Source organism: Pseudophryne corroboree, chromosome 4, assembly GCF_028390025.1.
Source record: "Pseudophryne corroboree isolate aPseCor3 chromosome 4, aPseCor3.hap2, whole genome shotgun sequence".
NCBI lineage: Eukaryota > Metazoa > Chordata > Amphibia > Anura > Myobatrachidae > Pseudophryne > Pseudophryne corroboree.
In genome coordinates, this window is record NC_086447.1 from 348533612 (window position 1) to 348549884 (window position 16273).

Below are 16273 nucleotides of genomic sequence, written 5' to 3' on the forward strand. Positions count from 1 at the left end.
AGAGTAGGGATGACTTCCCCCGGAATACCTTTCCTAGCTAGGATTTGGCGTTCAACCGCCATGCCGTGAAACGTAACCGCGGTAAGTCTTGGAACACGCAGGGTCCCTGCTGCAACAGGTCCTCCCTGGGAGGAAGAGGCCACGGATCTTCTGTGAGCATCTCCTGAAGATCTGAATGCCAGGCCCTTCGAGGCCAATCCGGAACAATGAGTATTGTCTGGACTCTTTTTCGTCTTATGATTCTCAGTATTTTTGAGATGAGTGGAAGAGGAGGGAAGAGATAGACCGACGGAAACACCCACGGTGTCACCAGGGCGTCTACCGCTACAGCCTGAGGGTCCCTTGACCTGGAACAATACCTCCGAAGTTTCTTGTTGAGGCGTGACACCATCATGTCTATATGAGGAAGCCCCCAACGACTTGTTATCTCTGCAAAAACTTCTTGATGCAGACCCCACTCTCCTGGATGGAGATCGTGTCTGCTGAGGAAGTCTGCTTCCCGGTTGTCCACTCCCGGAATGAAGACTGCTGACAGCGCTCTTACGTGATTTTCCGCCCAGCGAAGAATCCTGGTGGCTTCCGCCATTGCCACTCTGCTCTTTGTCCCGCCTTGGCGGTTTACATGAGCCACAGCTGTGACGTTGTCTGATTGAATGAGAACCGGTAGATCGCGAAGAATATTCTCCGCTTGTCGTAGGCCGTTGTATATGGCCCTCAATTCCAGTACGTTGATGTGTAGACAAGTCTCCTGGGTTGACCATAGTCCCTGAAAATTTCTTCCTTGTGTGACTGCTCCCCATCCTCGGAGGCTCGCGTCCGTGGTTACCAGAACCCAGTCTTGAATGCCGAACCTGCGACCCTCTAGAAGGTGAGCACTCTGCAGCCACCACAGGAGAGACACCCTGGCCCTGGGGGACAGGCTTATTTTCTGATGTATTTGTAGATGGGACCCCGACCACTTGTCCAGAAGGTCCCACTGAAATGTCCTCGCATGGAACCTGCCCGAAGGGGATGGCCTCGTAGGCCGCCACCATCTTTCCCAGTACTCGAGTGCATTGATGAACTGACACTCTTTTTGGCTTTAACAGGTCTCTGACCATGTTCTGGAGTTCCTGGGCTTTTTCCGTTGGGATAAAAACCCTCTTCTTTTCCGTGTCCAGAATCATTCCTAAAAATGATATCCGAGTCGTTGGAATCAACTGAGATTTTGGCAGATTTAGGATCCAGCCGTGTTGCTGCAGCACTCTCAGGGAGAGTGACACGCTTTTCAGCAACTGATCTCTCGATCTCGCTTTTATCAGGAGATTGTCCAAGTATGGGATAATTGTGACTCCTTGCCTGCGTAGGAGCACCATCATTTCCGCCATTACCTTGGTGAAAATTCTCGGGCCCGTGGACAGCCCAAACGGCAACGTCTGAAACTGGTAATGACAGTCCTGTACAGCGAATCTCAGGTACGCCTGATGATGAGGATAAATAGGGACACGAAGGTATGCATCCTTTATGTCTAGTGATACCATAAAATCCCCCCCTTCCAGGCTGGAGATCACTGCCCGGAGAGATTCCATCTTGAATTTGAACCTCTTTAGATACAGGTTTAGGGATTTTAGATTCAGAATGGGTCTGACCGAGCCATCCGGTTTCGGGACCACAAATAGGGTTGAATAGAACCCTTTCCCCTCTTGTATTAGGGGAACCTTGATAATCACCTGCTGTCGACACAGCTTTTGTATTGCAGCTAAAACTATTTCCCTCTCTGGGGGAGAAGCTGGCAAAGCCGACTTGAAAAATCGGCGAGGAGGCACTTCTTCGAATTCCAGTTTGTAGCCTTGGGATACAATTTCTATCGCCCAAGGATCCAAATCTGACAGAACCCAGACCTGGCTGAAGAGTCGAAGGCGTGCCCCCACCGGCGCGGACTCCCGCAGTGGAGCCCCAGCGTCATGCGGTGGATTTTGTAGAAGCCGGGGAGGACTTCTGTTCCTGGGAACTAGCCATAGCAGGCATTCTTTTACCTCTACCCTTACCTCTGGCGAGGAAGGACGAGCCCGACCTCTTCTGGACTTATGCGACCGAAAGGACTGCATCTGATATTGAGGTGTTTTCTTTTGCTGTGGGGGAACATAAGGCAAAAAAGAAGATTTACCTGCGGTAGCTGTGGAAACCAGGTCCGCGAGGCCCTCCCCAAATAAAACCTCACCCGTGTAAGGCAAAGTTTCCATATGTCTCTTTGAATCAGCATCACCCGTCCATTGGCGGGTCCACAGGGCTTGCCTAGCAGAAATTGCCATGGCATTGGCTCTTGAACCCAATAGCCCAACGTCTCTTGCAGCGTCTCTCATATATAACGCTGCGTCTTTAATATGACCCAAGGTCAATAAAATGCTATCCTTATCTAGGGAGTCAATGTCAGATGACAAGTTATCTGCCCATGCTGCTATTTCGCTACATACCCATGCCGACGCTACTGCCGGTCTGAGCAAGGCACCCGTATGTGCATAAATTGATTTTAAGGTAGTCTCCTGTCTGCGATCAGCAGGATCCTTGAGGGCTGCCGTGTCTGGAGATGGCAGCGCCACCTTTTTGGACAAGCGCGTCAAAGCCTTGTCCACCCTGGGCGAGGATTCCCACCGTAACCTGTCCTGTGCGGGGAAAGGATACGCCATAAGAATTCTCTTGAGAATCTGCAGTTTCTTGTCCGGAGTTTCCCAAGCTTTTTCAAATAAAGCGTTCAGCTCATGAGATGAGGGAAAGGTTACCTCAGGTTTCTTCTCCTTAAACATGCATACCCTCGTGTCAGGCACCGAGGGGTCCTCTGTGATATGCAAAACATCTTTCATTGCAATAATCATATAATGAATACTTTTGGCCACCCTTGGGTGTAACTTCGCATCATCGTAGTCGACACCGGAGTCAGAATCCGTGTCGGTATCAGTGTCTGCTACCTGGGACAAGGGACGTTTATGAGAGCCCGAAGGGCCTTGTGACACAGTCAAAGCCATGAATTGACTCCCTGCTGTTTCTCTGGACTCTGCTTTGTCCAATCTTTTGTGTATTTAAAACATTCCACATATCCAACCAATCAGGAGTCGGCGTCGCCGACGGAGACACCACAATCATCTGCTCTACCTCCTCCTTAGACGAGCCTTCCGCTTCAGACATGTCGACACACACGTACTGACACTCCCACACACACTGGGATATACAATTATGGGGACAGCCCCCCAATAAGGCCCTTTGGAGAGACAGAGAGAGAGTATGCCAGCACACACCCAGCACCACTGGACACTGGAATAAAATCCCAGACTGTACAGCGCTCTTTTATAGAATAAATAATACACTCACTGCACCAATTAAATGTGCCCCCCTCTCTTTTTTGCCCCCTGTACATGATCAGCAGGGGAGAGTCCGGGGAGCAGCTTCTCTGCAGCTTGCTGTGGAGAGAAATGGCGCTGGTTAGTGCTGGAGGATCAAGCTCCGCCCCCTCAATGGCGGGCTTCGGTCCCGCTCAAATTCTTTATCCTGGCGGGGTTTTTTCAATATACTGCCTCCGCAGTACACTATCTAGTATATTAGCCAGTGTCCCTTGAGGTTAATATTGCTGCCCAGGGCGCCCCCCCTGCGCCCTGCACCCGTACATTGCCTTCTGTGTGTGTATGTGTGGGAGCAATGGCGCGCACTGAAGGATGCTGCCGCCTTTGAAGTCTTCTTTCTTCTTATACTCACCCTGCTTGTATCTTCCGGCTCTGTGAGGAGGACGGCGGCGCGGCTCCGGGACGAACAGCGAGGACAACACCTGTGTTCCGACCCTCTAGAGCTAATGGTGTCCAGTAGCCTAAGAAGCAGAGCCTATCAGTTAAGTAGGTCTGCTTCTCTCCCCTCAGTCCCACGATGCAGGGAGCCTGTTGCCAGCAGTGCTCCCTGAAAATAAAAAACCTAACAAAAAGTATTTTCAGAGAAACTCAGTAGAGCTCCCCTGCAGTGCATCCAGTCTCCTCTGGGCACAGGATCTAACTGAGGTCTGAAGGAGGGGCATAGAGGGAGGAGCCAGTGCACACCCATCTAAAGTCTTTAGAGTGCCCATGTCTCCTGCGGAGCCCGTCTATACCCCATGGTCCTTACGGAGTCCCCAGCATCCTCTAGGACGTAAGAGAAATATATTTAATATTGATGAACACAGTACAGCTACTTGTGGATGGATATAGCACAGGCACTTGTGGATGGACTCAGCACTGTCACTTGATGGACACAGCACAGTAATTTGTGGAAGGACACAGCAGAGCATAGCACACTGCAGAATGACTGGAGTCGAATGGTACTCAAATCACCATGGGAGTGTGTTATATGGAATCCAAAACCTGCAAGAATCTGATGACAGGATGATGACAGGGCTCAGATTTACTCGTAAACTAGAAGTTTACTGGGAAGGGGGGGGGCTAGGATTTCCTAAAATCCAAATTGCACATCACTAGGTTATTTCAAGATATTTTTATAGTTTTAGCATTTCTTAGGAAAAAAAACTCAGCAAAGAACCCTTGCCTAATGTTGCTGGTGATTTCTTTGCTGTGCATGTGCCAATCTTTGGGAAAATGGTAGATGGACCATTTTCCTGGTGATTTCTTCAGCGCCAATGCCAGACTTCAGAAAGGTGAGTATCATTTATGGCTACAGAGTGTGTTCTGTGGGTACTGCACACTCTGTACCCATTATAGATATACCCATGTCCATATCCATTAAATGTTCAGTGTCTCCCTATAACTATAAATTCTGCACCTTTGAAAGAATTTCTTAAAAACAAAATCCCAAGACTTAAATAAGAATCTATCATTTATTAAAAACAGAATCACATAATTTACAGTAAATAAATCAATGAAAATTGTATTAATACATAAATCATTTGTGACAAATAAATTAATTAACCACAAGGCTATCAAGTAACCATATGGTAATACAGGGCCAGACTACCCATCTGGCACTTCTGGCAAATGCCAGAAGGTCTGATGGCTTGATGGGGAAGTCCGGCCACACAGAGAAATCTGGGCTGGCTGAGCAGCGCAGCCTCCCGACTCTCTGCTCAGCCACCCGCATACAGGGACCCTGGACACAGAAAACAGGGCTGGACGAGCATAGATCCCGCATACAGAGAGATAAGTGGGCATGCCATGAGGCCAAACTTGTGGCACAACCCCTTAAGCTGTGAACCCGTACCCTTTTCAAACTATACTTCCCAGGCTGATTAACTTCTTAACTGACTAATATTTTTTAGAGATGTGCACCGGAAATTTTTCGGGTTTGTGTTTTGGTTTTGGATTCGGTTCCGCGGCCGTGTTTTGGATTCGGACACGTTTTGGCAAAACCTCCCTGAAAATTTTTTGTCGGATTCGGGTGTTTTTTTTTCCAAAAACCCCTCAAAAACAGCTTAAATCATAGAATTTGGGGGTAATTTTGATCCTATGGTATTATTAACCTCAATAACCATAATTTCCACTCATTTCCAGTCTATTTTGAACACCTCACACCTCACAATATTATTTGTAGTCCTAAAATTTGCACCGAGGTCGCTGGATGACTAAGCTAAGCGACCCAAGAGGGCGGCACAAACACCTGGCCCATCTAGGAGTGGCACTGCAGTGGCAGACAGGATGGCACTTAAAAAAAAAGTCCCCAAACAGCACATGATGCAAAGAAAAGAGAAAAAGAGGTGCACTGTGGTCGCTGGACGTTTAAGCTAAGTGACACAAACACCTAAATATCACAGGAATTATTCGTTCAATCAATGGTATTATTGGTCCAAATCACTGGAAGAAAATGACAAAATCACAGGAATTATTCGTTCTAATCAATGGTATTATTGGTCCAAATCACTGGAAGAAAATGACAAAATCACTGGAATCATTTGGCAAGATCACTGTAATTAATAATTAATTATAAATCACTGATATTAATTGGTAAAATCTCGCTATCGCCTGCCTAGTGAAGTGGAATCTAGATGGGATTTTGTACCGGGGACACAATAACTTCATCAATTGTCTAAATTCCAATGCACTAATGGCAGAAAACGGGCGCACGTCTAACAGCGCACTGATTATACTGAGAACTGATTATACTGATCAATCACTGATTATACTGAGCACTGATTTTACTGAGTACTGATGATACTACGGAGAACTGACACGGAGCAGCAAGAACAGCACTGGACTATTGTACTGTAGTATACTTGTCACCACAATGCTGCACTGTACTACTATATATATACTGCTCACAACAATGCAGCACAGATATGGATACTTGAAGTGAAACAGAGCTGCAAGATACAGCAATGGACTACTGTACTGTACAACTATATACTGTTGGTCACCAAAATGCTGCACTGTACTACTATATATACTGCTCACAACAATGCAGCACAGATATGGATGGATACTTGCAGTGACACGGAGCTGCAAGATACAGCAATGGACTACTGTACTGTACAACTATATACTGTTGGTCACCAAAATGCTGCACTGTACTACTATGTATACTGCTCACAACAATGCAGCACAGATATGGATGTATACTTGCAGTGACACGGAGCTGCAAGATACAGCAAACCCCTCCAATAGCCGGGCTTCCGGGAGGACTAGTAGACGGGGAGGAGCTGTTGGTGCCTTTCACTCCTGTATGCAGCTCCGGCACCCGTACTCAGAAGGCGGCCCGAACTGCAGCGTTAACAGGATTTCTCTGCAGCCACCCGTCTCCTCCCCGTCCCAGCGCTGCTATTCACTTCTCCCCCCTCACCGCTGCGGCCACTCAGGATGCGGGGGCATACGTCGGTGAATTCCAAGGCTCGGCGCGGCAATTACAACTCTGAGTCCTGAGTGGCCGCGGCGGTGGGGGGTAGAAGCGAATAGCAGCGCTGGGACGGGGAGGAGACGGGTGGCCGCAGAGAAAGCCAGTTAATGCTGCAGAAGAGGTTACTTTACTACATCCCGCCCACAGCCAGGGCCGTCTTTTCGTATGGGCTCAATGGGCTCTTGCCCAAGGGCCCCAGGAGTATAAGGGCCCTAGTCTGATAGCTGAGGGTCCCCTCTTTCCAGAGGTACCAGATTTTTGAGAATCGGCCCTAGGGAACCAGAGATATCCGACTTCAAAGCAGTAGTCCCCATCCAAGCCTGTTAATTGCTCTTCCCAGCCAGATATCTCGGGCTCTGTATGACTTATAGTTTTTCTGAGGGCATATATGAAAATCTGGGACTCTCCACTTTCTGTGGACACTGGCAGCTTGTCTATACTATGCCCAGAACCAGAGATATCAGCCTTCAAGCAGCTGGTCCCTGCTCAAGCTCAACACACCTAATATGCAGTTTTATATATTCGTTGGTGGATTGCTCTGGCTCCTGAACTCTGAATCCCAAGTCCCCTGTACCTCCTGACAGGTGAGACACTCTAATTTTTTATCCCATTCAAAGCTAAGAAATCTTTTTCCAGGAACTGGAGATATCTGCAGTCAAGCAAGCTGCTCTCTCACCAGAAAATGATGAATATTAAGCCCACTCCACTATCAACCCCTCCCTTACATATTAAACACCCCATACCACCCTGGAAGTCATGTACCGGGGCCCCTTCAGTCAGCCTAATGCTACCTTCTACAGTTTAGTGTTCTCCCTCCCACCCCATCTGTGCAGTAAAGGAGTAATTAGCAGAAATTACTGCTCCAGGTCCTATATGCTGAGCGGAAGTTAGTATACCCCCTACCGCCCGCGGGACATCTAAGCTGCCGCTGATAGCACCCCCCTGGAGGATGGGTTGGGGCCCCAGTGCATTGCTGTGCCCAGGGGCCCACACTGCTGTTAAGACGGTCCTGCCCACAGCAGTGAGGAGCTAAAGAGAAGAATTTCAAGCAGCCCGTGGCATGGAGGATTCATGTTAGTAATAAACATATGGGCAATTGGGATGGCAGCAGCTAACGATTCAAACACTGGGGGTGAGGGCAGTGCCCAGCATACACCAACACAAATGCACACATTGGCCAGCATAGTTACCCCACCCCCATATACCCACACCCTCCATACACCCTCCATAGCCACACAGTGCCATCACAGGCACCCCACCAACCACACAGTGCCCATCATACACAACCCAATACCCACACATTGCCCATTATACACACTCACACAGTGCCAATCATACGCACTCCCCACAACGTGTTCACACTGCCCATTATACACACACCAATCTGACACCCCCTCCACTGATACCCGTGATCACTGTGTCTGGGGACGACAACTGGGGGTCCGAGATGGTGGCTACAATGTGCCTAAGTGGTCACCTCGTGCAATGTGTGTAACGTGCTCTACCTGGCGCAATGTGTATAACGTGCTCTACCTGGCGCATTGTGTGTAACGTGCTCTGCCCGGCGCAATGTGTATAATGTGCTCTACCCGGCGCAATGTGTATAACGTGCTCTACCCGGCGCAATGTGTATAACGTGCTCTACCTGGTGCAATGTTTATATGTGCTTTACCTGGTGCAGTGTGTCTAAGTGTTCTACCTGGCGCAATGTGTATAACGTGCTCTACCTGGCGCATTGTGTATAACGTGCTCTACCAAGTTGCTTTACCTGGTGCAATGTGTCTAAGTGTTCTACCTGGTGCAATGTTTATATGTGGTCTACCTGGTGCAATGTATATAACATGCACTACCGGGCGCATTGTGTATAACGTGCTCTACCTGGCGCATTGTGTATAACGTGCTCTACCTTGTGCAATGTTTATATTTGCTTTACCTAGTGCAATGTGTCTAAGTGTTCTACCTGGTGCAATGTTTATATGTGCTCTACCTGGTGCAATGTTTATAACGTGCTCTACCTGGTGCAATGTATATAACGTGCACTACCGGGTGCATTGTGTATAACGTGCTCTACCTGGTGCAATGTGTCAGAGCCGTAACTACGTGTGTGCCAAGGGGGCTTGGCACACAGCGCAGTTGCCCTGGGGGCGCACGGCCAGCGGCATGTAATGAGTCAAATTGACTCATTACATGCCGCCTCTGTGTGCGCCGTGCGCCGTGCTGGAGGAGAGAGACCAGCGCCGGAGGCAGCGGACAAGGAGGAGGAGGGAGGGGGAGCAGGGAGCCGCAGCAGCGCTATGTTATTGGTAGTAAGCGCCGCTGCAGCATCCCCCTCTCCTTCCGTATTGGCTGCCCGGCAGCCAATACAGAAGGAGAGGGGGATGCTGCAGCGGCGCTTACTACCAATAACATAGCGCTGCTGCGGCTCCCTGCTCCCCCTCCCTCCTCCTCCTTCTCATCTCACTGCCGCCACCGAGGGAGCAGCACGAGGAGCCTGTCAGCGGGGAGAAGGTAAGTATATCCCCCCCCCCCTCTCTCTCTCTCTCTCTCTCTCTGTCTCTCTCTGTCTCTCGCTCTCTCTGTCTCTCTCTCTCTCTCTGTCTCTCTCTCTCTCTCGGACACCGCCTGCCGCAATGTGTAAAAAATGGGACTGGCTGCCGCAATGTGTAAAAAAGGGGGATGGCTGCCGCAATGTGTAAAATGGGACTGGCTGCCGCAATGTGTAAAAAATGGGACTGGCTGCCGCAATGTGTAAAATGGGACTGGCTGCCGCATTGTGTAAAAAATGGGACTGGCTGCCGCAATGTGTAAAAAAGGGGGATGGCTGCCGCAATGTGTAAAAAATGGGACTGGCTGCCGCAATGTGTAAAATGGGACTGGCTGCCGCAATGTGTAAAAAATGGGGACTGGCTGCCGCAATGTGTAAAATGGGGTCCTGGCTGCCGCAATGTGTAAAATGGGACTGGCTGCCGCAATGTGTAAAAAATGGGGACTGGCTGCCGCAATGTGTAAAATGGGGTCCTGGCTGCCGCAATGTGTAAAATGGGACTGGCTGCCGCAATGTGTAAAAAAATGGGGACTGGCTGCCGTAATGTGTAAAAATGGGGACTGGCTGCCGCAATGTGTATAAAGGGGGACACCGTCTGCCGTAATTTGTAAAAACGGGGACGCTGTCTGCTGTAATTGTAAAAAAGGGACGCTGTCTGCCGCAATGTGTAAAAAGAAGGACCGGCTGCCGCAATGCGTTAAAAGGGAGACTGGCTGCTGTAATGTGTAAAAAGGGGGACTGGCTGCCGCAATGTGTAAAAAGGGTCTATCTGCCGCAATGTGTAAAAAGGGGGACTGGCTGCCGCAATGTGTAAAAAGGGGGACACTGTCTGCTGTAATGTATAAAAGGGGCTCTACCTGGTGTAGTGGCGCTACTGTGCAGCGTAATTTGAATAATGTAGACTACTGTGCACCGTAGTATGAATTGCTATTATTTTGTGGCCACGCCCCTTCCCCGTGAAGCCACGCCCCTAAAAAAATTGGCGCGCCTAAGGCGCGCTCTGCCCCTATCTTACGTGGGGGGGGCGCCACTGTCGTTTCTTGCACACAGCGCTAAAATGCCTAGTTACGGCACTGCAATGTGTATACGCGGCACTACTGTGTGGCGTAATGTGAATTGGCACTATTATGTGGTCACGCCCCTTCCCCATGAAGCCACGCCGCTTCGGAGCGCACTGCCTACGCTTTGCGATCTAGCAGGTGGAACACCAATTCACTTTATGCCTAGGGCACCAAAATGTCTAGTTACAGCTCTGGTGCAGGGTGTCCTGCATGCTACACAGCCCAGCAGCATTGTCACCCCCATCCCCCCACCTTGCAACGCTTTTGTAGTGTCCAAACAAGATTAAGATTAATAAGAACCTTCATTCCGATGGGACCCAGAAAAAGAACGGTAGGACCCCAATTTTTGAAAGTGAGGGGTCCCTGGGACCCACTCTTTTTTTTGGATCAGCGCGATCACTGACACTGAGCACAGATATTTGCACCACACTGAGCACAGATATAGAGCTTTTCAGGCAGAGAACGTAGATATTTGCAGCACACTGAGCACAGATATGGAGCTTTTTAGTCAGAGAACATAGATATTTGCAGCACACTGAGCACAGATGTTTGCAGCACACTAAGCACAGATATGGAGCTTTTCAGGCAGAGAACGTAGCCACGTCCTCTCCGTTCAATCTCCAATGCACGAGTGAAAATGGTGGTGACACGCGGCTCTTTATATAGAATACGAATCTCGCGAGAATCTGACAGCGGGATGATGACGTTCGGCCGCGTTTGGGTTAACCGAGCAAGACAGGAAGATCCAAGGCTGCCTCGAACCCATGTAAAATAGGTGAAGTTGGGGGGGGGGAGGGGGTGGGTGGGATCTCGACAAACCAAACCCGTTCATCTCTAATATTTTTTCAAATATGTTGCGGGAAATGTCATGAAATGCTGTGATTTATTTATGATGCTCCTCCTCTGCTCCATATTGGCCTGATTCACAATTGGCATGCTGTGCTGATGTTCACATGGGGCCTGATTCATATTTGTACACCCTAAATTCAAACATAAGAGGTGTTACAATGCTGAGACTTATAGTACCATGCAGAGAAAATTAACAAAGCAGGTGCATACTTCAAACACTAAGAAAACTAATAAGCAGAACAATTGTAATAAACTTTACAATTTAACATGGAGTAATAATAAGGTTTCTTAGTACATGTTTGCCCAAAAATGTAAGCCCACCTATGAAGGCAAGGTGAACCTTTATCAGGTGGGTCCCTAACATTCGTAATACTGGCACATTATATTATTTATCTAGGTTTTACCTTTCAGAAAGTCATTCTAATGTGTAGACTGCTATGCAAGGACCATACACTAATTCAAATCACGTAAGGGCAGGTGAGTGGGGAGCTAGTCCAGACAAAAGGCGAACCACCTTCAAGTGTACAATATATACAAAAAGACAGAGGAAAAAGGAGGGGAGTGCTGGACTGCACATGATAGAGGGTCATCTTGCTGTGGTAGGTGGGCTTACATGTAATAAGAAACCTTATTATTACTCCATGTTAAATTGTAGAGTTTATTATAATTGTTCTGATTATTAGTATTCTTAGTGCTTGAAGTGTGCACATGCTTTTTCTTTTTCTCTGCGTAACCTTCAGGTAAAGTAATATACAATATATTTATATATTCTATACTATCATCTCGTACAGTTTTTCCATTATTTAAAAACATTTCATGGAGCCATTTTGTGGGCCCAATGAGTATTCAGGAGAAAGGGTTTTATGTATCAAGCAGAGAAAAGAGTGGTGAAGTGAGTCAATGGAGAAGTTGCCCATAGCAACCAATCAGCATATACTGTACCTATCATTTTGTAAAATGATCCTCAAAGCTAATTGGTTTCTATGGGCAACTTTCCACTGGTCCACTTCTCCACTTTTTTTATTGATTGATACAGTACATCAATCCCATTGTCACATATAATTGACATCTGGAGGCAAAAAGGCTGAACCCTTCTTCTCCATGTAGCTGAAAGAGACAGCATTATGCTAAACAGCGATTTTGTTTAACAGTAGCCATTTTTGAGTATATGAAGAAATGCTTTTGCTAAGAAGTTATAAGTAATGCTGACATTTCATAAGTTAGAAAGAATTATCTGTTAAACACAAGGTTACTGGAACATATTGTGAGACAGTTTACTGGAGGAGTACAGACTCATTCCCAAGGACAGGAAGGAGGGGGGTAACCACAAGAGTAGCTACCCAAAATCAAGGTTCCTTGTCTCTCAGAAATGATTCTTATGTTTTGTCTGTGACGTAGAAGTGCTTGTGTAACCAGTTTTTGCCTATATAAACCCTAGACAAATAAAGTAATGTAGCCTCATTTTGCTGAACATAACCTTGTGTCGTGTTTAATTTCTGAGTCTCCCAATCGATTGGAAAAGGTATTGAACAGACAACCGAAGGAAGTTGCTACAGGAGTCTATCTCCAACATTACATGGGGGCCCGTGTCCCGGGATCACTGACGCTCCTGCCATCAGATGACAATGCGGCTGATGCTCATATACAACCACTAACAAAACCCCAAGTGAGTAATCTAAAGATGGATTTTCAACTTGATTGCTCTCTCAGTGTCTGTATACTATCTACCAGTCTGTTCATCTATGTGCAGGTAGTATACGTGATATAGAACCCGTTTGTCTGTTTAAAAGGTGCACATTTTGTTGTTTTTCTGTGTTTTCTGAAAGTACGAACATAAGTTTCAGTTTTCAGTTTCACATTTGCAAGGAAAAATTTATTTTTATTTTTCTCTGACGTCCTAGTGGATGCTGGGAACTCCGTAAGGACCATGGGGAATAGTGGCTCCGCAGGAGACTGGGAACAACTAAAGAAAGCTTTATGACTACCTGGTGTGCACTGGCTCCTCCCACTATGACCCTCCTCCAGACCTCAGTTAGAATCTTGTGCCCGGCTGAGCTGGATGCACACTAGGGGCTCTCCTGAGCTCCTAGAAAGAAAGTATATTTAGGTTTTTTATTTTACAGTGAGATCTGCTGGCAACAGACTCACTGCAGCGAGGGACTAAGGGGAGAAGAAGCGAACCTACCTAACTGGTGGTAGCTTGGGCTTCTTAGGCTACTGGACACCATTAGCTCCAGAGGGATCGACCGCAGGAACCGGCCTTGATGTTCGGTCCCGGAGCCGCGCCGCCGGCCCCCTTACAGAGCCAGAAGCAAGAAGTGTTCCGGAAAATCGGCGGCAGAAGACTTCAGTCGTCACCAAGGTAGCGCACAGCACTGCAGCTGTGCGCCATTGCTCCTCATGCACACCTCACACTCCGGTCACTGATGGGTGCAGGGCGCTGGGGGGGGGGCGCCCTGAGCAGCAATATTAAGACCTTGGCTGGCAATATAATCACAATATATAGTCCCAGAGGCTATATATGTGATAAATACCCCTGCCAGAATCCATAAAAAAGTGGGAGAAAAGTCAGCCGAAAAAGGGGCGGGGCTATCTCCCTCAGCACACTGGCGCCATTTTCTCTTCACAGTGCAGCTGGAAGACAGCTCCCCAGGCTCTCCCCTGTAGTTTTCAGGCTCAAAGGGTTAAAAAGAGAGGGGGGGCACTAAATTTAGGCGCAATATTGTTTATACAAGCAGCTATTGGGGAAAATTCACTCAGTTATAGTGTTAATCCCTACATTATATAGCGCTCTGGTGTGTGCTGGCATACTCTCTCTCTGTCTCCCCAAAGGGCTTTGTGGGGTCCTGTCCTCAGTAAGAGCATTCCCTGTGTGTGTGCGGTGTGTTGGTACGGCTGTGTCGACATGTTTGATGAGGAGGATTATGTGGAGGCAGAGCAGATGCTGATAAATGTGATGTCGCCCCTGTGGGGCCGACACCAGAGTGGATGGATAGGTGGAAGGTATTAACCGACAGTGTCAACTCCTTACATAAAAGGCTGGATGACGTAACAGCTGTGGGACAGCCGGCTTCTCAGCCCGCGCCTGCCCAGGCGTCTCAAAGGCCATCAGGGGCTCAAAAAACGCCCGTTACCTCAGATGGCAGACACAGATGTCGACACGGAGTCTGACTCCAGTGTCGACGAGGTTGAGACATATACACAATCCACTAGGAACATCCGTTGCATGATCCCGGCAATAAAAAATGTGTTACACATTTCTGACATTAACCCAAGTACCACTAAAAGAGGGTTTTATGTTTGGGGAGGAAAAACAGGCAGTGTTTTGTTCCCCCATCAGATGAGTGAATGAAGTGTGTGAAAAAGCGTGGGTTCCCCCGATAAGAAACTGGTAATTTCTAAAAAGTTACTGATGGCGTACCTTTTCCCGCCAGAGGATAGGTTACGCTGGGAGATATCCCCTAGGGTGGATAAGGCGCTCACACGTTGTCAAAAAAGGTGGCACTGCCGTCTTAGGATACGGCCACTTTGAAGGTACCTGTTGATAAAAAGCAGGAGGCTATCCTGAAGTCTGTATTTACACACTCAGGTACTAGACTGAGACCTGCAATTACCTCAGCGTGGATAGTGCTGCTGCAGCGTGGTCTGTGACCCTGTCAGACAGGGATACTATTTTACTAACATAAGAGCATATTAAAGACGTCGTCTTATATATGAGGGATGCACAGAGGGATATTTTGCCGGCTGGCATCCTGAATTAATGCAATGTCCATTCTGCCAGGAAGGTATTAGAGACCCGGCACTGGACAGGTGATGCTGACTTTAAAAGGCACATAGAGATTCTGCCTTATAAGAGTGAGGAATTGTTTGGGGATGGTCTCTGGGACCTCATATCCACAGCAACAGCTGGAAAGAAAAACTTTTTTACCTCAGGTTTTCCTCACAGCCTAAGAAAGCACTGTATTATCAGGTACAGTCCTTTCAGCTTCAGAAAAGCAAGCGGGTCAAAGGCGCTTCCTTTCTGCACAGAGACAAGGGAAGAGGGAAAAAGCTGCGCCAGTCAGCCAGTTCCCAGGATCAAAATTCTTCCCCCGCTTCCTCTGAGTCCACCGCATGACGCGGGGGCTCCACAGGTGTAGCCAGGTGCGGTGGGGGGCGCGTCTCGAGAACTTCAGCGTCCAGTGGGCTCGCTCACAGGTGGATCCCTGGGTTCTGCAGGTAGTATCACAGGGATACAAGCTGGAGTTCGAGGCGACTCCCTCTCGCCGTTACCTCAAATCAGCAAGCTGTACTTCCAGCAGGTGAAAATCAAGGTACCCCTCCTTCAACAAGGCCGGGGTTACTATTCCACAATGTTGTGGTACCGAAACCAGACGGTTCGGTGAAACCCATTTTAAAATTGAAATCCTTGAACACTTATATACGAAGGTTCAAGTTAAAAATGAAATCGCTCAGGGCGGTTATTGCAAGCCTGGACGAGGGAGATTACATGGTATCTCTGGACATCAAGGATGCTTACCTGTATGTCCCCATTTACCATCCTCACCAGGAGTACCTCAGTTTTGTGGTACAGGTTTGTCGTTACCAATTCCAGACGTTGCCGTTCGGTCTGTCCACGGCACCGAGAGTATTTACCAAGGTAATGGCCAAAATGATGATACTCCTTCAAAAAAAGGGAGTTTTTAATTATCCCGTACTTGGACGATCTCCTGATAAAGGCGAGGTCCAATGAGCAGTTATTGGTCGGGGTAGCACTATCTCGGGAAGTGCTACAACAGCACAGCTGGTTCCTACGACACGTCTACTGTTCCTGGGGATGGTTCTGGACACAGACCAGAAAAAAGGGTTTCTCCCGGAGGAGAAAGCCGAGGAGCTGTCATCTCTAGTCAGAGGCCTCCTGAAACCAAAACAGGTGTCGGTGCATCACTGCACGCGAGTCCTGGGAAAAATGGTAGCTTCCTACGAAGCAATGCCATTCGGCAGG